Genomic DNA, 21923 nt, shown 5'->3' with positions numbered 1-21923 from the left:
TGTTCGTCTGTCTGCTACTATTTCTGTTAGGAGGTGTCCCATTTTCCTCCCAGTCCTTAGTACTTGTAGGGATTCCTTCCCCACATCTATAGGTCTCCGTACAGACTAGCTTAGGACTTTAGCAGGTCTGATCGCAGGATCAGGTTCCCTGTTACATCGTAGGGATTAAGCTGAGTTCTATCATAGGGACAGATCTCCTCTCTTTCCTTAGCTCTGGTAGCAGAACATAACAGTAAGTCCAGCCTGCAAATTCTCTAAGGAAAGATTTTTCTGTTCCATCATGGTGTCGGTTCAGGATTTGGCTCATCGCCTGCAGGGACTCTCTCTGGAGGTGTCTGAGCTCCGTCAGCACGTTAGTAACTGTCCTGGAGCACATTTCTTGGAGCCTAAGGTATGTTTGCCGGATTTATTTTTTGGTGAACACCGAGAATTTTTTTCATTTAAAAATGCTTGCTTATTGTATTTTCGTTTGAGACCCAAGTCCTCTGGGAATGAATCCCAGCGCATAGGGTTCATAATGTCACTTTTGCGCAAAGAGCCTCAGGAGTGGGCCTTTTCTTTGCAACCTAGTGATACATGCTTCAGATCAGTGGATAGTTTTTTTTCTGCTTTGGGACTATTATATGATGATCCTGACCGTGTCTCATCAGCTGAGACTGAGTTGAGACATTTGAAACAGGGATCAGGTAATGTGGAAAAATATTGTACTCATTTCCGTCGTTGGTCTACTCAAACAGGGTGGAACGATTCTGCTCTGAAAAGTCTATTTCTTGCTGGGCTCAATGAAAGGGTTAAAGACCTGCTAATTGCTTATCCTACACCTGAAGATTTGCAACAGGCTATGCAATTAGCTATACGGGTGGATAGGAGACTGCGTGCAAGGGTTAATGAGAGCAAATCCTCTGCTATGTCAGTTTCTGGTTATGAGAATGTGTGTACTAACAGTGGTGAACCGATGGAGATTGGATCGGTGGCACCTCGCTCTCAAGAAAAAGACCGTAGATTTTCTGAAGGCTTGTGTTTCTATTGCGGAAAATCTGGTCATTTGATTAAAGGCTGTGAGCTTCGTATGAAGAAAGAAAAAAAAATGGTCAGTCATGCCCGTATTGCCTGTTTAAATTCCAAGGGTGTATTTTTAGCTGCTTCCACGATTGCTCAGGAAAAATTAATGGAATTTCGGGTGTTTGTTGATTGTGGGTCTACTCTGAATGTAATTGATGGGGGATTCTTGGAAAGACTCAATTTAAAACCCGAACCTTTATCATCCCCCATTGCTGTGGTTTCTGTGGATGGTTCCCCTTTGAAGAATATTACTCTCAAGGTCTGTGAATTTCCTCTCACTATTAATGGTGTTCACCATGAGAAATTGGATTTGGTAGTTTTGAATAACTTGCCTTCTCCAGTAATATTGGGATTGCCCTGGTTAAAATTTCACAATCCTGTACTGGATTGGTCTACCAGTGAAATTAAATCCTGGAGCCATAAATGTTATGACAAGTGTTGTAACGGGCGTATTGCAGCTTTGGATAGGGGGGAATTGCCTGTTCCTATTCAGGATTTTTGGAGAGTTTTTTCTGAGAAGGAATCGCAGGTTTTGCCTCCCCATAGAGACTATGATTGTTCTATTGAATTTGTCCCTGGAGCGACTCTTCCTAAAAGTCGTTTATTTAACCTTACTATTCCTGAGAGGAAGGCTTTGGAGGAATACATACAGACAAGTTTGGCCGCCGGTCACATTAGGCCCTCTAAGTCTCCTGTGGCGGTTGGATTTTTTTTTGTAAAAAAAAAGGACGGCGGTTTACGTCCTTGTCTGGATTTTCGTGAGATTAACAAAATTACTGTACGCAATCCTTACCCACTGCCATTGATTCCTGATCTGTTTAACCAGTTAATGGGGGCCAAGTGGTTCTCTAAAATTGACCTTAAGGGGGCATACAATCTGTTGCGCATGAAGGAGGGTGACGAATGGAAGACTGCTTTTAACACTCCTGTGGGTCATTTTGAGAATCTGGTTATGCCTTTTGGTCTTACTAATGCTCCTGCATTTTTTCAGAATCTTATTAATGACATCCTTAGACCTTTGATCGGCAAAAATGTGGTTGTGTATTTGGATGACATTTTGATTTATTCGCCGGATCTGGAGTCTCATTGGCGGAGCGTACGTGAGGTATTACAGTTATTAATGGACAATTCGCTTTTTGCTAAGCTGGAGAAATGTTAGTTCGCTGTACAGAGAATTAGTTTTTTGGGCTATATTATCTCCAGCGAAGGTTTTGAGATGGACCCGGTTAAAGTTCAAGCTGTGCAGGAATGGCCTAGGCCTATTGGTTTGAAATCGATACAGAGGTTTTTAGGTTTCCCCAATTATTACAGAAAATTCATAAAAATTTTTTCTAGTATTGTCAAACCTCTGACCGATCTCACCAGGAAAGGTGCTGATGCGGTTCAGTGGTCTTCTGAGGCCATTGAAGCTTTTGTGTATCTCAAGGAGAGGTTCACCTCTGCTCCCATCCTTATGCAGCCTGATGTGACTAAGCCATTTTTGGTTGAGGTTGATGCTTCCTCTGTGGGGGTTGGCGCAGTATTGTCTCAGGATAACGGGGATGGATTACATCCCTGTGCCTTTTTTTCAAAAAATTTTTCGGAGACTGAACTGAATTACGATATTGGTAATCGGGAATTATTGGCTATTAAACTCGCATTTGAACACTGGCGCCACTTCTTGGAAGGTGCGGAGTTTCCCGTTCAGGTTCTTACGGATCATAAAAATCTGATATATCTTGATGCTGCCAAGCGCCTGAATGCCCGTCAGGCTAGGTGGGCACTGTTTTTCTCGCGGTTTAATTTCTCCATTACTTACATCCCTGGTACTAAGAATGTTAAGGCGGATGCCTTGTCTCGCAGTTTTTCTCCCATAGTCGGTGCTGAGAAAGAGGAGAACATTTTACAAGAAGGGGTTGTGATAGCTGCTTTGGACTCCGTTTTGGAAGATGAGATTCTTAAAGCACAGGAGAATGCCCCATCTAGCACTCCTCATGGGAGGTTGTTTGTGCTTGGGACCTTTAGGAGAGATTTGTTTGTTGAGTGTCACGAATCTCGGTTGGCAGGTCATCCCAGAATCTCTGAGACCAAGAGACTGGTGGGTCGCAGTTTTTGGTGGCCTGGATGGCAGAAGGAAGTCATTAAGTGGGTGCGTCAATGTACTATATGTGCTAGATCTAAGTCCTCACATACTCCTGCTGCGGGGTTGCTTTGTCCTTTGGAGGTTCCCAGTGCTCCTTGGACACATTTGGCTATGGACTTTATAACTGACCTTCCCCCCTCTGAGGGTTTTACTGTCATCTGGGTGGTCGTGGACCGTTTTAGCAAGATGTGTCACTTGGTTCCCTTCGTCAAACTGCCCTGCGCTAAAACTCTCGCTAAGGCCTTTGTCAAGGAAATTGTCAGACTTCATGGCGTTCCTACTGACATTGTTTCTGATAGGGGACCTCAGTTCGTGGCTCGTTTTTGGCATGCCTTTTGTGACAGGTTGGGTGTTCATTTGTCGTTCTCGTCCGGATATCATCCTGAATCTATTGGCCAGACAGAAAGGAAAAACCAGGATGTTGAGCAGCTCTTACGTTGTTTTGTGGCAGACAATCAAGAGGGGTGGTCTGAGTTTCTGCCACTTGCTGAATTTGCTCTGAACAATCATACATCTTCTTCTGCTGGTTGTTCGCCTTTTTTTTGTTGTTCTGGGAGACATCCGTCGTTCGGGTCGTTCTCCAAGTTGGGATCTGCCGTGCCTGAGGAGGAGAATTTTTCCGGTGATTTGGAGAGAGTTTGGACGGATGTGCGTGGTAATCTTCAGGAGGCCAACAGAAAATCTAAAGACTACTTTGATAGGAAACTACAGGAGGTTTTGTTCTCTGTTGGTGACATGGTTTGGTTGTCCTCTAGGAATCTGCGGTTGAGGATTCCTTCTAAGAAATTGGGTCCCAAGTTTGTAGGGCCCTTTAAGGTGCTTCAGGTTGTCAACCAATCTGCTGTTAGGTTGGAGGTTCCTTCCTCCTGGAGAATTAATCCGGTATTTCATGTCTCTCTGTTGAAAAAAGCTGTTGTATCGGATTGTGACGCCTCTGCCTCTGTTCCCCCGGTGGTGGAGGACGGGGAATATGAAATTTCTCGCATCCTTAACTCTAGATGGTATAGAGGTAGTTTGCAGTATCTTGTGGCCTGGAAAGGTTTCGGACCCGAGGATAACTCTTGGGTGAGGTCGGATGATGTTTCCGCGTCCAGACTTATCAGAGCGTTTCACAGGAGATTTCCTGATAAGCCTGGTCCTAGGGGATCCGGAGGATCCTCTTAGAAGGGGGGGTACTGTTAGAACCTTGCTCTTAGGTTTTTTCCTTTGCTGGTCACATGACCTTGTTGGCCTATTTAATCCTGCTCCGCCCTTCTGGCTTTGCTGGACTTCATTGTATTTCTACTCTTTAGCTAGCCTGTGCTCTGTATCTAACTCTGTTAGTTTGCTTGGTCTACGGACCTCTATGTTCTATATATTTTGTTTGTTCGTCTGTCTGCTACTATTTCTGTTAGGAGGTGTCCCATTTTCCTCCCAGTCCTTAGTACTTGTAGGGATTCCTTCCCCACATCTATAGGTCTCCGTACAGACTAGCTTAGGACTTTAGCAGGTCTGATCGCAGGATCAGGTTCCCTGTTACATCGTAGGGATTAAGCTGAGTTCTATCGTAGGGACAGATCTCCTCTCTTTCCTTAGCTCTGGTAGCAGAACATAACGTTCTGAAGTTTAAAAATGCCTTGGAACTCTCCCATTGTTTTCGGAATTCTGTTGAAGTTTAAAAATGCTCTGTTATCCTCCAATTGTTCTCGGAATGTTACTGTTTTTTAAATAAGTCTGTAGAACTCTCCCATTGTTCTTGGAATTCTGATGAAGTTTAAAAATGCTTTGGAACTCTCCCATTGTTCTCGCAATTCTGATGGAGTTTAAAAATGCTTTGGAACTCTCCCATTGTTCTCGTAATGTTAATGTTTTTTAAATAAGTCTGTAGAACTCTCCCATTGATCTCGGATTGTTATTGATTTTTTAAAAAAGTCTGTAGAGCTCTCCCATTGCTCTCGGAATTCTGGTGAAGTTTAAAAATGCTTTGGAACTATTCCATTGTTCTCAGAATTCTGCTGAAGTTTAAAAATGCTTTGGAACACTCCCATTGTACTCGGAATTCTGATGAAGTTTAAAAACGCTTTGGAACACTCCCATTCTTCTCGGAATTCTGATGAAGTTTAAAAACGCCTTGGAACTCTCCCATTGTTTTTGGAATGTTATTGTTTTTTAATTTACTCTGTAGAACTCTCCCATTGTTCTCTGAATTCTGCTGAAATTTAAAAATGCTTTGGAACCCTCCCATTGTTCTCGGAATTTTGCTGAAGTTTTGAAATGCTTTGGAACTCTCCCACTGTTCTCGGAATGTTATTGTTTTTGTAAATGAGTCTGTAGAACTCTCCCATTTTTCTCAGAATTCTGATGAAGTTTAAAAATGCTTTGGAACACTCCCATTGCTCTCTTAATTCTGATGAAGTTTAAAAATGCCTTGTAACTCTCTTATTGTTCTCGGAATGTTATTGTTTTTTAAATTAGTCTGTAGAACTCTCCCATTGTTCTCGGAATTCTGCTGAAGTTTAAAAATTCTTTGGAACTCTCCCATTGTTCTCGGAATGTTATTGTTTTTTATAAAAAAGCCTTTAGAACTTTCCCATTGTTCTCAGAATTTTGCTGAAGTTTAAAAATGCTTTGGAACTCACCCATTGTTCTCGGAATTCTACTGATGTTTAAAATTACGTTGGAACTCTACTATTTTTCTCGGAAAGTTATTGTTTTTTTTAAATAAGTCTGTAGAACTCGCCCATTGTTCTCAGAATACTACCGCAATTAAAAATTTCTTTGGAACTCTCCCATTGTTCTCGGAATGTTATTGTTTTTTCAAAATAAATCTGTCGAACTCTCTCATTGTTCTTGGAATTCGGCTGAAATTTAAAATTGCTTTGGAACTCTCCCATTGTTCTTGGAATTCTGCTGATGTTTAAATATGCTTTGGAACTCTCCCATTGTTCTCAGAATGTTATAGTTTTATTAAATAAGTCTGTAGAACTCTCCTATTGTTCTTTGATTTCTGCTGAAGTTTAAAAATGCCTTGGAGCTCTCCCATTGTTTTCGGAATTCTGTTGAAGTTTAAAAATTCTCTGTTATTCTCCAATAGTTCTCAGAATGTTAATGCTTTTAAAATTAGTCTGTAAAACTTTACCATTGTTCTTGGAAACCTGCTGAAGCTTAAAAATGCCTTGGCACTCTCCCGTTATTCTCAGAATTCTGCTGAAGTTTAAAAACGCTTTGGAATTCTCCCATTGTTCTCGGAATGTTATTGTTTTTTAAATAAGTCTATAGAACTTTCCCATTTTTCTTGGAATTCTGATGAAATTTAAAAATGCTTTGGAAAATTCCCATTGTTCTCTGATTTCTGATGAAGTTTAAAAATGCTTTTGAACACTCCCATTGTTCTCAGAATTTTGGTGAATGTTAAAAATGCCTTGGTACTTTCCCATTGTTCTTGGAATGTTACTGTTTTTTAAATTAGTCTGTAGAACTCTCCCATTGTTCTCAAAATTCTCCTGAAGTTTAAAAATGCTTTGGAACTGACACATTGTTCTCAGAAAGTTATTGTTTTTTTAAATAAGTCTGTAGAACTCTCTAATTGTTCTTGGAATTCTGCTGAAGTTTAAAAATGCTTTAGAACTCTCCCATTGTTCTTGGAATTCTGCTGAAGTTGAAAAATGCCTTGGAACTCTCCCATTGCTCTCGGAATTCTTCTGAAGTTTAAAAATGCTTTTGAACTCTCCCATTGTTCTCGAATGCTTTTGTTTTTTTTTAAAGAAGTCTGTAGAACACTCCCATTGTTCTCGGAATTCTGCTGAAGTTTAAAAATGCCTTGGAACTCTCCCATTGTTCTCGGAGTTCTGCTGAAGTTTAAAAATGCTTTGTAACGCTCCCACTGTTCACGGAATATTATTGTTTTTGTAAATGAGTCTGTAGAACTCTTCCTTGTTCTCGGAATTCTGATGAAGTTTAAAAATGCTGTGGAACACTCCCATTGTTCTCTGAATTCTGATGAAGTTTAAAAACGCCTTGGAACTTTCCCATTGTTCTCGGAATGTTAATGTTTTTTAAATTAGTCTGAAGAACTCTCCCATTGTTCTTGGAAATCTGTTGAAGTTTAAAAATGCTTGGGAACACTCTCATTTTTCTCGGAATTCTGATGAAGTTTAAAAATGCCTTGGAACTCTCCCATTGTTTTAGGAATGTTATTGTTTTTTAGATTAGTTTGTAGAGCTTTACCACTGTTCTGTGAATTCTGCTGAAGATTAAAACTGCCTTAGAACTCTCTCATTGTTCTCGGAATTCTGCTGAAGTTTAAAAATCCTTTGGAACTCTCCCATTGTTTTAGGAATGTTATTGTTTTTTAGATTAGTTTGTAGAGCTTTACCACTGTTCTGTGAATTCTGCTGAAGATTAAAACTGCCTTAGAACTCTCTCATTGTTCTCGGAATTCTGCTGAAGTTTAAAAATCCTTTGGAACTCTCCCATTGTTCTTGGAATGTTATTGTTTTTGAAAATGAGTCTGTAGAGCTCTCCCATTGTTCTAGGAATTCTGCTGAAGTTTAAAAATGCTTTGGAACACTCCCATTGTTCTGGGAATTCTGATGAAGTTTAAAAATGCTTGGGAACGATACCATTGTTCTCGGAATTCTGATGAAGTTTAAAAACGCCTTGGAACTCTCCCATTGTTTTCGGAATGTTATTGCTTTCTAAATTATTCTGTAGAACTCTCCCATTGTTCTCTGAATTCTGCTGAAGTTTAAAAATGCCTTAGAACTCTCCCATTGTTCTCGGAATTATGCTGAAGTTTAAAAATGCTTTGGATCTCTCCCACTTTTCTCGGAATGTTATTGTTTTTGTAAATGAGTCTGTAGAACTCTGCCATTATTCTCGGAATTCTGATGTAGTTTAAAAATGCTTTGGAACATTCCCATTGTTCTCTGAATTCTGATGAATCTTAAAAATGCCTTGTAACTCTCCCATTGTTCTTGGAATGTTATTGTTTTTAAATTAGTCTGTAGAATTATCCCATTGTTCTTGGAATTCTGATGAAGTTTAAAAATGCTTTGGAAATCTCCCATTATTCTCGGAATGTGATTTTTTTTAAAAATAAGCCTGTAGAGCTTTTCCATTGTTCTCGGATTTTTGCTGAAGTTTAAAAATGCTTTGGATATCACCCATTGTTCTCGGAATTCTGCTGCAGTTTAAAATGCCTTGGAACTCTCCCATTGTTCTTGGAATTCTCCTGAAGTTTAAAAATGCTTTGGAACCATCCCATTGTTCTCGTAATGTTATTGTTTTTTAAATAAGTTTGCAGAACTCTCCCATTGTTCTCGGAATTCTGCTGAAGATGAAAAATGCTTTGGAACTCTCCCATTATTCTCGGAATTCTGCTGAAGTTTAAAAATGTTTTGTAACTCTCCCATTGTTCTCAGATGCTCTTATTTTTTTAAATAAGTCTGTAGAACCCTCCCATTGTTCTCGGATTTCTGCTGAAGTTTAAAGATGCTTTAAAACTCTCCCATTGTTCTCGGAATTCTGCTGAAGTTTAAAAATGATTTGGAACTGTCCCATTGTTCTTGGAATTCTGCTGAATTTTAAATATGCTTTGGAACTCTCCCATTGTTCTCGAAATGTTATAGTTTTTTTAAGTATGTCTGTAGAGCTGTCCCATTGTTCTCGGAATTCTACTGAAGTTTAAAAATGCTTTGGGACTCTCACATTGTTCTCAGAATGTTATTGTTTTTTATATACATCTGTTGAACTCTCCCATTGTTCTTGGAATTCTGCTGAAGTTTAAACATGCCTTGGAACTCTCCCATTGTTTTTGGAATTCTGTTGAAGTTTAAAAATGCTCTGTTATCCTCCAATTGTTCTCGGAATGTTATTGTTTTTTAAATTAGTCTTTAGAACTCTCTCATTGTTCTTGGAATTCTGCTGAAGTTTAAAAATGCCTTGGAACTCTCCCATTGTTCTCGGAATTCTGCTGAAGATGAAAAATGCTTTGGAACTCTTCCACTGTTCTCGGAATTCTGCTGAAGTTTAAAATTGATTTGGAACTCTCCCATTGTTCTCGGATGCTCTTGTTTTTTTAAAAAGTCTGTAGATCCCACACATTGTTCTCGGAATTCTGCTGAAGCTTAAAGATGCTTTAAAAGTCTCCCATTGTTCTCGGAATACTGCTGAAGTTTAAAAGAAATTTGGAACTGTCCTCTTGTTCTCAGAATTCTGCCGAATTTTAAAAATGCTTTGGAACTCTCCCATTTTTCTCAGAATGTTATAGTTTTTTTAAGTAATTCTGTAGATCTGTCCCATTATTCTCCGAATTCTACTGAAGTTTAAAAATGCTTTGGGATTCTCCCACTGTTCTCAGAATGTTATTGTTTTTTTAAATAAGTCTGTATAACTCTCCCATTGTTCTTGGAATTTTGCTGAAATTTAAAAATGCCTTGGAACTCACCCATTGTTTTCGGAATTCTGTTGAAGTTTAAAAATGCTCTGTTATCCTCCAATTGTTCCCGGAATGTTATTGTTTTTTAAATAAATCTGTAGAACTCTCCCAATGTTCTTGGAATTCTGATGAAGTTTAAAAATGCTTTGGAACTGTCCCATTGTTCTCGGAATTCTGATGAAGTTTCAAAATGCTTTGGAACTCTCCCATTGTTCTTGTAATGTTATTGTTTTATAAATAAGCTTGTAGAACTCTCCCATTTATCTCGGATTCTTATTGATTTTTTTAAAAAGTCTGTAAAACTCTCCCATTGTTCTCGGAATTCTGGTGAAGTTTAAAAATGCTTTGGAACTCTCCCATTGTTATCGCAATGTTATTGTTTTTTAAATTAGTCTGTAGAACTCTCCCATTGTTCTCTCAATTCTGCTGAAGTTTAAAAATGCTTTGGAACCCTCCCATTGTTCTCGCAGTTTTGCTGAAGTTTAAAAATGCTTTGTAACGCTCCCACTATTCTCAGAATGTTATTGTTTTTGTAAATGAGTCTGTAGTACTCTCCCATTGTTCTCGGAATTCTGATGAAGTTTAAAAATGCTTTGGAACACTCCCATTGTTCTCTGAATTCTGATGAAGTTTAAAATGCATTGTAACTCTCTTATTTTTCTCAGAATGGTAATGTTTTTTAAACTAGTCTGTAGAACTCTCCCATTGTTCTCGGAATTCTGCTGAAGTCTAAAAATGCTTTGGAACACTCCCATTGTTCTCAGAATTCTGATGAAGTTTAAAAATACTTTGGAACACTCCCATTGTTATCGGAATTCTGATGAAGTTTAAAAATGCTTTGGAACACTCCCATTGTTCTCTGAATTCTGATGAAGTTTAAAAATGCCTTGTAACTCTCTTATTGTACTCAGAATGGTAATGTTTTTTAAACTAGTCTGTAGAACTCTCCCATTGTTCTCGGAATTCTGCTGAAGTCTAAAAATTCTTTGGAACACTCCCATTGTTCTCAGAATTCTGATGAAGTTTAAAAATACTTTGGAACACTCCCATTGTTCTCGGAATTCTGATGAAGTTTAAAAATGCTTTGGAACTCTCCCATTGTTCTCAGAATTCTGATGAAGATTGTTATATCAATTCTGATGAAGTTTAAAAACGCCTTGTAACTCTCCCATTGTTCTCGGAAGGTTATTGTTTTTTAGATTAGTCTGTAGACCTGTCTCATTGTACTTGAAATTTTGTTGATGTTTAGAAATGCTTTGGAACTCACCCATTATTCTCGGAATTCTGCTGAATTTTAAAAATGCTTTGGAACTCTCCCATTGTTCTTGGAATTGTGATGATGTTTATATATGCTTTGGAACTCTCCCATTGTTCTCGGAATGTTATAGTTTTTTTAAGCAATTCTGTAGATCTGTCCCATTGTTCTCGGAATTCTACTGAAGTTTAAAAATGCTTTGGGATTCTCCCACTGTTCTCAGAATGTTACTGTTTTTTAAATAAGTCTGTATAACTCTCCCATTGTTCTTGGAATTCTGCTGAAGTTTAAAAATGCCTTGGAACTCTCCCATTGTTTTCGGAATTCTGTTGAAGTTTAAAAATGCTCTGTTATCCTCCAATTGTTCTCGGAATGTTATTGTTTTTTAAATAAGTCTGTAGAACTCTCCCATTGTTCTTGGAATTCTGCTGAAGTTTAAAAATGCTTTGGAACTCTCCCATTGTTCTCGGAATTCTGATGAAGTTTAAAAATGCTTTAGAACTCTCCCATTATTCTTGTAATGTTATTGTTTTATAAATAGGCCTGTAGAACTCTCCCATTGATCTCGAATTCTTATTGATTTTTTTTAAAAGTCTGTAAAACTCTGCCATTGTTCTCGGAATTCTGCTGAAGTTTAAAAATGCTTTGGAAATATTCCATTGTTCTCGGAATTCGCCTGAAGTTTAAAAATGCTTTGGAACTCTACCATTGTTATCGGAATTCTGTTGTAGTTTAAAAATGCTTTGGAACACTACCATTGTTCTCGGAATTCCGATAAAGTTTAAAAATGCTTTGCAACACTCCCATTATTCTCGGAATTCTGATGAAGTTTAAAAACGCCTTGGAACTCTCCCATTGTTTTCGGAATGTTATTGTTTTTTAAATTAGTCTGTAGAACTCTCCCATTGTTCTCGGAATTCTGATGAAGTTTAAAAATGCTTTGGAACACTCCCATTGTTCTCTGAATTCTGATGAAGTTTAAAAATGCCTTGTAACTCTCTTATTGTACTCAGAATGGTAATGTTTTTAAAACTAGTCTGTAGAACTCTCCCATTGTTCTCGGAATTCTGCTGAAGTCTAAAAATTCTTTGGAACTCTCCTATTGTTTTCGGAATGTTTTTGTTTTTTTAAATAGGCCTGTAGAATTTTCCCATTGTTCTCAGAATTTTGATGAAGTTTAAAAATGCTTTGGAACTCACCCATTGTTCTAGGAATTCTGCTGAAGTTTAAAATTACTTTGGAACTCTACTATTGATCGCCGAAATTTATTGTTTTTTTAAATAAGTCTGTAGAACTCTCCCATTATTCTCAGAATACTGCTGAATTTAAAAATTGCTTTGAAACACTGCCATTGTTCTCGGAATGTTATTGTTTTTAAAAATAAGTCTGTAGAACTCTCCCATTGTTCTTGGAATTCGGCTGCAGTTTAAAATGCTTTGGAACTCTCCCATTGTTCTCAGAATTCTGATGAAGTTTAAAATGCTTTGGAACACTCCCATTGTTATATCAATTCTGATGAAGTTTAAAAACGCCATGTAACTCTCCCATTGTTCTCGGAAGGTAATTGTTTTTTAGATTAGTCTGTAGACCTCTCTCATTGTACTTGAAATTTTGCTGATGTTTAGAAATGCTTTGGAACTCACCCATTATTCTCGGAATTCTACTGAATTTTAAAAATGCTTTGGAACTCTCCCATTGTTCTTGGAATTGTGATGATGTTTATATGTGCTTTGGAACTCTCCCATTGTTCTCGGAATGTTATAGTTTTTTTAAATAATTCTGTAGATCTGTCCCATTGTTCTCGGAATTCTACTGAAGTTTAAAAATGCTTTGGGATTCTCCCATTGTTCTCAGAATGTTATTGTTTTTTTAAATAAGTCTGTATAACTCTCCCATTGTTCTTGGAATTCTGCTGAAGTTTAAAAATGCCTTGGAACTCTCCCATTATTTTCGGAATTCTTTTGAAGTTTAAAAATGCTCTGTTATCCTCCAATTGTTCTCGGAATGTTATTGTTTTTTAAATTAGTCTGTAGAACTCTCCCATTGTTCTTGGAATTCTGCTGAAGTTTTAAAATGCCTTGGAACTCTCCCATTGTTCTTTGAATTCTGATGAAATTTAAAAATGCTTTGGAATGCTCCCATTGTTCTTGTAATGTTATTGTTTTTTAAATAAGTCTGTAGAACTCTCCCATTGATCTTGGATTGTTATTGATTTTTTAGAAAAGTCTATAAAACTCTCCCATTGTTTTTGGAATTCTGCTGAAGATTAAAAATGCTTTGGAACACTCCCATTGTTCTCTGAATTCAGATGAAGTTTAAAAATGCCTTGTAACTCTCTTATGGTACTCGGAATGTTATTGTTTTTTAAATTAGTCTGTAGAACTCTCCCATTGTTCTCGGAATTCTGATGAAGTCTAAAAATGCTTTGGAACACTCCCAATGTTCTCAGAATTCTGATGAAATTTAAAAATGCCTTGTAACTCTCTTATTGTTCTAGGAATGTTATTGTTTTTTAACTTAGTCTGTAGAATTCTCCTATTGTTCTCGGAATTATGCTGAAGTTTTAAACTTCTTTGGAACTCTCCAATTGTTCTTGGAATGTTATTGTTTTTTGAAATAGGCCTGTAGAATTTTCCCATTGTTCTCAGAATTTTGATGAAGTTGAAAAATGGTTTGGAACTCACCCATTATTCTAGGAATTCTTCTGAAGTTTAAAATTACTTTGGAACTCTACTATTGCTCTCCGAAATTTATTGTTTTTTTAAATAAGTCTGTAGAACTCTCCCATTGTTCTCAAAATACTGCTGCGTTGAAAAAATGCTTTGGAACTTTGCCATTGTTCTCGGAATGTTATTGTTTTTTAAAAATAAGTCTGTAGCACTCTCCCATTATTCTAGGAATTCGGCTGAAGTTTAAAAATGCTTTGGAACTCTCCCATTGTTCTCGGGATTCTGATGAAGTCTAAAATGATTTGAATCACTCCCATTGTTCTCCCAATTCTACTGAAGTTTAAATTGCTTTGGAACTCTACCATTGTTCTCGGAATTCTCCTGAAGTTTAAAAATGCTTTAGAAATCTACCATTGTTCTCGGAGATCTACTGAATTTTAAAATTGCTTTGGAACTCTCCCATTGTTCTCGGAATGTTATTGTTTTTTAAAATACATCAGTAGAACTCTCCCATTGTTCTTGGAAGGTTATTGTTTTTTAGATTAGTCTGTAGACCTCTCTCATTGTACTCGAAATTTTGCTGAAGTTTAAAAATGCTTTGGAACTCACCCATTATTCTCGGAATTCTACTGAAGTTTAAAAATGCTTTGGAACTCTACCTTGTTCTCGGAATTCTTCTGAAGTTTAAAAATGCTTTAGAAATCTACCATTGTTCTCAAAGATCTGCTGAAGTTTAAAATTGCTTTGGAACTCTCCCATTGTTCTCGGAATGTTATTGTTTTTTGAAATACGTCTGTAGAACTCTCCCATTGTTCTCAGAATTCTGCTGAAGTTTAAAAATGCTTTGTAACTCTCCCATTGTTCTCGGTATTCTGCTAAAGTTTAAAAATGCTTTGGAACACTGCCTTTGTTCTCAGATTTCTGATGAAGGTTAAAATTGCCTTGGAACTTTCCCATTGTTCTCGGAATGTTACTGTTTTTTAAATTAGTCTGTAGAACTCTCCTACTGTTCCCAGAATCCTGCTGAAGTTAAAAATGCCTTGGAACTCTCCCATTGTTCTCAGAATTCTGCTGAAGTTTAAAACTGCTTTGGAACTCTACCATTGTTCTCGGAAAGTTTTTGTTTTTTTAAATAAGTCTGTAGAACTCTCTCATTGTTCTGGGAATTCTGCTAAAGTTAACAATGCTTTGGAACTCTCCCATTGTTCTCGGTATTCTGCTAAATTTAAAAATGCTTTGGAACACACCCATTGTTCTCGGAATTCTGATGTAGGTTAAAAACGCCTTGGAACTTTCCCATTGTTCTCGGAATGTTACTGTTTTTTAAATTAGTTTGTACAACTCTCCCATTGTTTTCGGAATTCTGCTGAAGTTAAAAAATGCTTTGGAAAACTCCCATTGTTCTCGGAATTCTGATGAACTTTAAAATATGCTTTGGAACACTCCCATTGTTCTCGGAATACTGATGAAGCTTAAAAATGCCTTGTATTTCTGCCATTGTTCTTGGAATGTTATTGTTTTTAAATTAGTCTTTAGAACTCTCCCATTGTTCTTGGCATTCTGCTAAAGTTTAAAAATGCCTTGGAACTCTCCCATTGTTCTTGGAATTCTGCTGAAGATGAAAAATGCTTTGGAACTCTACCATTGTTCTCGGAATTCTGCTATAGTTTAAAGATGCTTTAAAACTCTACCCTTGTTCTCGGAATTCTGCTGAATTTTAAAAGTGATTTGGAACAGTCCCTTTGTTCTCGGAATTCTGCTGAATTTTAAAAATGCTTTGGAACTCTCCAATTGTTCTTGGAATTCTGCTGATGTTTAAATATGCTTTGGAACTCTCCCATTGTTCTCGGAATGTTATAGTTTTTTTAAGTAATTCTGTAGATCTGTCCCATTGTTCTCGGAATTCTACTGAAGTTTAAAAATGCTTTGGGATTCTCCCCTTGTTCTCAGAATGTTATTGTTTTCATAAATAAGTCTGTATTACTCTCCCATTGTTCTTGGAATTCTGCTGAAGTTTAAAAATGCCTTGGAAGTCTCCTATTGTTTTCAGAATTCTGTTGAAGTTTAAAAATGCTCTGGTATCCTCCAATTGTTCTCGGAATGTTATTGTTTTTTAAATTAGTCTGTGGAACTCTCCCATTGTTCTTGGAATTCTGCTGAATTTTTAAAATGCCTTGGAACTCTCTCGTTGTTCTCTGAATTCTGATGGAGTTTAAAAATGCTTTGGAACGCTCCCATTGTTCTTGTAATGTTATTGTTTTTTAAATAAGTCTGTAGAACTCTCCCATTGATCTTGGATTGTTATTGATTTTTTAAAAAAGTCTGTATTACTCTCCCATTGTTCTTGGAATTCTGCTGAAGTTTAAAAATGTCTTGGAAGTCTCCCATTGTTTTCAGAATTCTGTTGAAGTTTAAAAATGCTCTGTTATCCTCCAATTGTTCTCGGAATGTTATTGTTTTTTAAATTAGTCTGTAGAATTCTCCCATTGTTCTCGGAATACTGATGAAGTTTAAAAATGCCTTGGAACTCTCCCATTATTTTCGGAATGGTATTGTTTTTGTAAATGAGTCTGTAGAACTCTCCCATTGTTCTTGGAATTCTGCTGAAGTTTAAAAATGCCTTGGAACTCTCCCATTGTTCTCGGAATTCTGATGAAGTTTAAAAATGCTTTAGAACACTCCCATTGCTCTTGTAATGTTATTGTTTTTTAAATAAGTCTGTAGCACTCTCCCATTGATCTCGGATTGTTATTGATTTTTTAAAAAAGTCTGTAAAACTCTCCCATTGTTCTCGGAATTCTGGTGAAGTTTAAAAATGCTTTGGAACACTCCCATTGTTCTCTGAATTCAGATAAAGTTTAAAAATGTCTTGTAACTCTCTTATTGTACTTGGAATGTTATTGTTTTTTAAATTTGTCTATAGAACTCTCCCATTGTTCTCGGAATTCTGCTGAAGTCTAAAATTGCTTTGGAACACTCCCATTGTTCTCAGAATTCGGATGAAATTTAAAAATGCCTTGTAACTCTCTTATTGTTCTCGGAATGTTATTGTTTTTTAAATTAGTCTGTAGAATTCTCCCATTGTTCTCGGAATACTGATGAAGTTTAAAAATGCCTTGGAACTCTACCATTATTTTCGGAATGGTATTGTTTTTGTAAATGAGTCTGTAGAACTCTCCCATTGATCTCGGAATTCTGATGAAGTTTAAAAATGCTTTGGAACTCTCCGATTGTTCTCGGAATGTTATAGTTTTTTTTAAGTAATTCTGTAGATCTGTCCCATTGTTCTCGGAATTCTACTGAAGTTTAAAAATGCTGTGGGATTCTCCCATTGTTCTCAGAATGTTATTGTTTTTTTAAATAAGTCTGTATAACTCTCCCATTGTTCTTGGAATTCTGTTGAAGTTTAAAAATGCCTTGGAACTCTCCCATTGTTTACGGAATTCTGTTGAAGTTTAAAAATGCTCTGTTATTCTCCAATTGTTCTTGGAATGTTATTGTTTTTTAAATTAATCTGTAGAACTCTCCCATTGCTCTTGGAATTCTGCTGAAGTTTAAAAATGCCTTGGAACTCTCCCATTGTTCTCGGAATTCTGATAAAGTTTAAAAATGCTTTGGAACTCTCCCATTGTTCTTGTAATGTTATTGTTTTTTAAATAAGTCTGTAGAACTCTCCCATTGATCTCGGATTGTTATTGATTTTTAAAATAGTCTGTAGAACTCTCCCATTGTTCTCGGATTTCTGCTGAAGTCTAAAAATGCTTTGGAACACTCCCATTGTTCTCAGAATTCTGATGAAGTTTAAAAATGCCTTGTAACTAGTGTTGAGCTACCCCCGTAGTGTTCGATTTCTGTTTGGTTCGTCGAACACCCGTGTGTTCGCCGAACTGTTCGTCGAACTGTTCGTCGAACACCTTCGAACACCGTTAAAACCAATGGCAGGCAAACAAAAACACATAGAAACACATAGAAAACACCTTCAAAGGTGTCCAAAAGCTGACAAACTGCTCAGAAGACACAACTAACACATGGAAAAGTGACAAGTACATATAGTCATGCGAAAAGAAAAGAGGTGGAGGAGTAAAAGGAGGGGGAGACACTGATATAGGCATGTCATGCCCTTCTAAAATCCAAAAAGTGAGAAGCCGACACGTTCAGTCCGCTCCTGCCCGTGCCACCTCCATGTCGCCGGGTTTGTGCCAGAGCCGCGGTGAACCCTGACGGCCAGCCCCCCTCTCCCAATACTGGTGCCTGTCCGCTGGTGGGTCGAGCGAGCCCCCCTGTGGTGGAGGCAGCTCTAAGCTTTTTAATTTAAATTGTCTCTCTAATTTGAATGAATACACTTTAAATCCATTTACAAGGATCTATTGGAGGGCAAGTCTCATGCCAGCAGCCGCGTAATTCCAGCTCCAGTAGCGTCCACTAAAGCTGCTGCAGTTAAAAAGCTTTTATAAGGATCGAGCTCGGCTGTCCACCGCAAGGCATCCTACTGCCAGTCCCAGCCCCTATGCCTTGGGGTGCCTCCTGATGCTCTTCACTGAGTATCCCGTGGTCCTGAAGCATTTCCTTTGAAAAAATTAAGTGTCCAAACTACAGGTGGTGTAGCTTGCCTAACAGCCGGGATAATCCGCTGACTAGCAGACACTGCTACTAGGCACAAAGTATTTCCTGGGCTAGATGCAGTTAAAAATTTGTAATTAGATACTCTCGTTGGATGCTGAGAAAGCATTCCATAGAGGCTCCTGGCACGCCATATATGATTCTCTTAAAAAGCTTGGGGTAGGGGTCTAGGGGACCCTTTTATAGCCAAAATCACGGCCCTGTATCACAATATGTCACCTAGGCTGAAGATAAATGGAACTGTAGCACCCTGATGGCTCGGTTGCTACAGAGGTATTGCACCTCACCCAGAGGTGTGATATCTCACTCTCAGGTAAGAATGGAGTGTGGATCAGGACCCGACACCTGCATGCATTACACCACATTGCCATGGGGCAGGGCGACCAAGATGCCTCTGAGATGGGCACGACAGTCCCTGTCCCTGGCTGGAGTGGGGGGAGGGAGCACTGAGGAAGGGGAACCCTGTAGTGCAGGAGCAGGGAGGAAGCAGTTCCTGGGTGCATTGAGAAGTTAGTATAAAAGGTGGGCACCATCTTAGTTCAGTGCAAAGAAGTATGAGCAGAAGTGGCAGGGAGCAGGGGCTCTGCATGAGCTCTGCTCCGGAGGCGGGCCTAGTAACAGAGGCCCAGGCCTGGAAGAGGGAGAAGGAAGGAAGAGGAGCGGAGAAGGCTCCAGGAACGAGGAACGAAGGGATCCCAGGGGTGCGGACGGGCGAGTCGCCACCGCACGCCCGAATCCACCTGCGTGGAGTGGTCAGGCCAAAGGGGGAGACCGGTCCCCGAAACTAGTGGAGGCAGGAAACGACCCTCAGCTAGAAACCGGAGGCTGTGACATTTTATGTGGCGCAGCCCCTCGCTACACCCGCTAGGAGGGCAGCACATAGGGTCAGGGAAACTGGCGCCAAGTTTACCAAGAGGAGGCCCGAGGCAGCCGGACAGAAGGGTTGGTAAGAAATGCCAGACAAAGGACACACAAAGGGGGTCCTGTGAAGCGCTCCAAAGTTATCTGGGAGTTGTCTGAGCCCCTCACCTGGTGAGCACAGTACGACGTGGGCAGCCGTTACCTGCAGACGTGGTCTGGATAATAAGAACTGTGAGTAAAGGCCCTGGACTGCATCACTGACTCCGTGTCGTTACTGCTGCTGCCCTGCACCATCACCCCCATCCTCCGCATACACTGCCCTGAGGCTATACTTATGCTACGCTCTGCTGCACCCACAACACCAGCCTCAGCGGTCTGCCCTGCAGCGGCGGTTCACTCTGACCGCAATCCACGGGTGGCATAGTCGGACATTTAAACATCAAAACCACATAAATAGTTCCGCCACTGGTCTGACCACCCTGAGCCATGGAACCGGGTCGCCGCCACGGAGACTACAACCACCAGCATCCACCAAAAAGGGTCCGGCTCCGGGTGTCCCAAGGCCCAGGGGGTGCATCAGAACATTTTCATTACCTTTCACAATCACCAATGGGACAAGGCAGGGATGTCCTCTGTCCCCTCTCTTATACATCCTAGTGACGGAGCACCTGCTCTCATCAATTCGCCATAACCCCAATATTAGGTGGATTGAGGTGGGAGGCACCGAGTACAAGTGCTCTCTATTTGCTGATGATGTCCTAGTATATATCACTCAATCACATATATCCATCCATGCTGTTATGGCTGAAATAGATCACTTTGTTACATGGTCAAATTTTAAAATCAATGCAGCGAAGTCTGAGGCCCTCGATGTCTCCCTCCCCAAATCCATATAGGATTCCATCCAGTCCAACTTTCCCTTTGCCTGGCCCTCACAGGGTATCAAATACTTAGGAATTCCTATTCATAGAGACCTCTCCCATCTATGTTATCTTAATTTTGGGCCCTTTATTGAACAACTCCATACAGACCACGGTTGGCAAGTTAGAACTGTAAGATTCACTACGTGAACCACTGGTGTTTTGTGGAAAAGCACATGTACACTGTGTTCCAAATTATTATGCAAAAAGTGTTTAGGAGTGATAAGGGAAGAATTTGTTTGTTTGTCAGTTAAACTCATTGATGGTGATGTGTGTCAGGGCTCTTTATATCACTGTAAGCAGTTACAGACACCTGTGCTAATTAGTTTGGCAGGTGTGTCCAATGAAAGGCAAGACTACTTAAGAAGGCTGTCTCACATTATTAAGCAGCCTACATTTTCTGCCAAAATGGGAAAGAAAAAGGAGTGTTTAGGTCAAGGCATGACTACAATCAACATTGTGCGATGATCAGGATGAAGTGTCTTGGCAATCAAGAAGTATGTAGCTGATTCACAGTACACACGTGTGCGTGCTGATAAGGGCAAATTGAGGACTCTTTCTTACAGGCAATTACGTCAGGTTAAAAGAGCAGCGGCAAAAAAGCCTTGTCATAGCAGCAGACAAGTTTTTGAAGCTGCTGGTGCCTCCAACGTCCCCCGAACAACAAGATGCAGGGTCCTTCAGAGGTTTGCAGCTGTGCATATGCCATCCTGTCGACCTCCTCTATCCACTTCACACAAGCAGAAACGGCTCCAGTGGGCTAAACATTACATGAAGACTGATTTCAAAACTGTTTTGTTCACGGATGAGTGCCGTGCAGCGCTCGATGGTCCAGATGGATGGAGTGGAGGATGGCTGGTTGATGGACACCCCACGCAAACACGGCTACAGCGCCAACAAGGAGGAGGTGGAGTAATGTTTTGGGCTGGAATCATGGGGAGAGAGATTGTCGGCCCCTTTAGGAATAGAGATGAGCGTTGTTCTACTCGAACTGTTCGCCAATCTCAAATTCGAGCTGTTTTGGGCGGTGTTCGAGCCGGTCGGCGAACACGAACAATTTGAGAAAAATTCGGCTGTTCGAGGTTATGTTCGATAACTGTTCGTGCACCAAAATCATAACTTTATTTTTTCTCAGTAATGATGAAAATTAATGTTAATACGCAGTTTGAGTGTACAGCGGGGCGGGGGGAGGGGCAGGGGATGGATCTCTGCAGGAACAATGAAGATCTCCATTTTTTTTTCTCTTTCCCGCATTTGCAGTGGGGAGGTGCAATCTGTCAGCCTATCAGCAGCGCACACACGGAGCGAAGTGCTTTTTTTCACACAAGCAAGGGCATGTGTGATTGGCAGTGTATGTCACATGTCCTTGCCCTATAAGACCAAGCCATTTTCCCCGTCGCCACCATTTTCTCACTGCTGCAGCTGCGTGTTAGACGGCACCGCTGTTGCTGTGTGCGCTATACCTTGTTAATTTCAAGCCAATTTTCGCACAAATATACAGATAGCTTGGGAGTAGGGAATAGTTGTGATTGCAGTCCTTTTAAGGACTAGGTTACAGCATTTCCTACGACTTTTATCAGGCAGGTCTGTGCTCTTAAATAGATAGATTGTGGGAGTAAAGACTAATTGTAATTGGAGTCCTTTTCAGGACTAGGTTACATCAGTTCCTATCAGTTTTTGCCAGGCAGGTCTGTGCCAGTGCTGTGCAAGTTTTTTTCACAGCATTTGGCTGAATCTAGCAAAGCTAATCCTTTTTGGCCTATTGCAGAGTGTGTTAGTCAGTGGAGTAGCCTATCTGTGTTGCAAGATATACCACCTGTGTATAGAATACCAATTTTTTTACTGAACCTAGTGAAGTAAAATCTTTTGGGCATAGCATCATTCTATTAGTCCATCTATACTGACCTCCATCAGGTTGCAAACTGAATATAATTTTTTTCTGCATCTAGCTATGAAAAAATATTTGGGCTTCTAGCGGTGTGTGGGACTTGGTCTA

The sequence above is a fragment of the Phyllobates terribilis genome, unplaced genomic scaffold, assembly GCF_046119375.1.
Source record: "Phyllobates terribilis strain yellow unplaced genomic scaffold, ASM4611937v1 Scaffold_13__5_contigs__length_258822181, whole genome shotgun sequence".
Lineage (NCBI taxonomy): Eukaryota > Metazoa > Chordata > Amphibia > Anura > Dendrobatidae > Phyllobates > Phyllobates terribilis.
The sequence above is the reverse complement of the archived record's forward strand: the minus strand, read 5'-3'. Positions refer to the sequence as shown.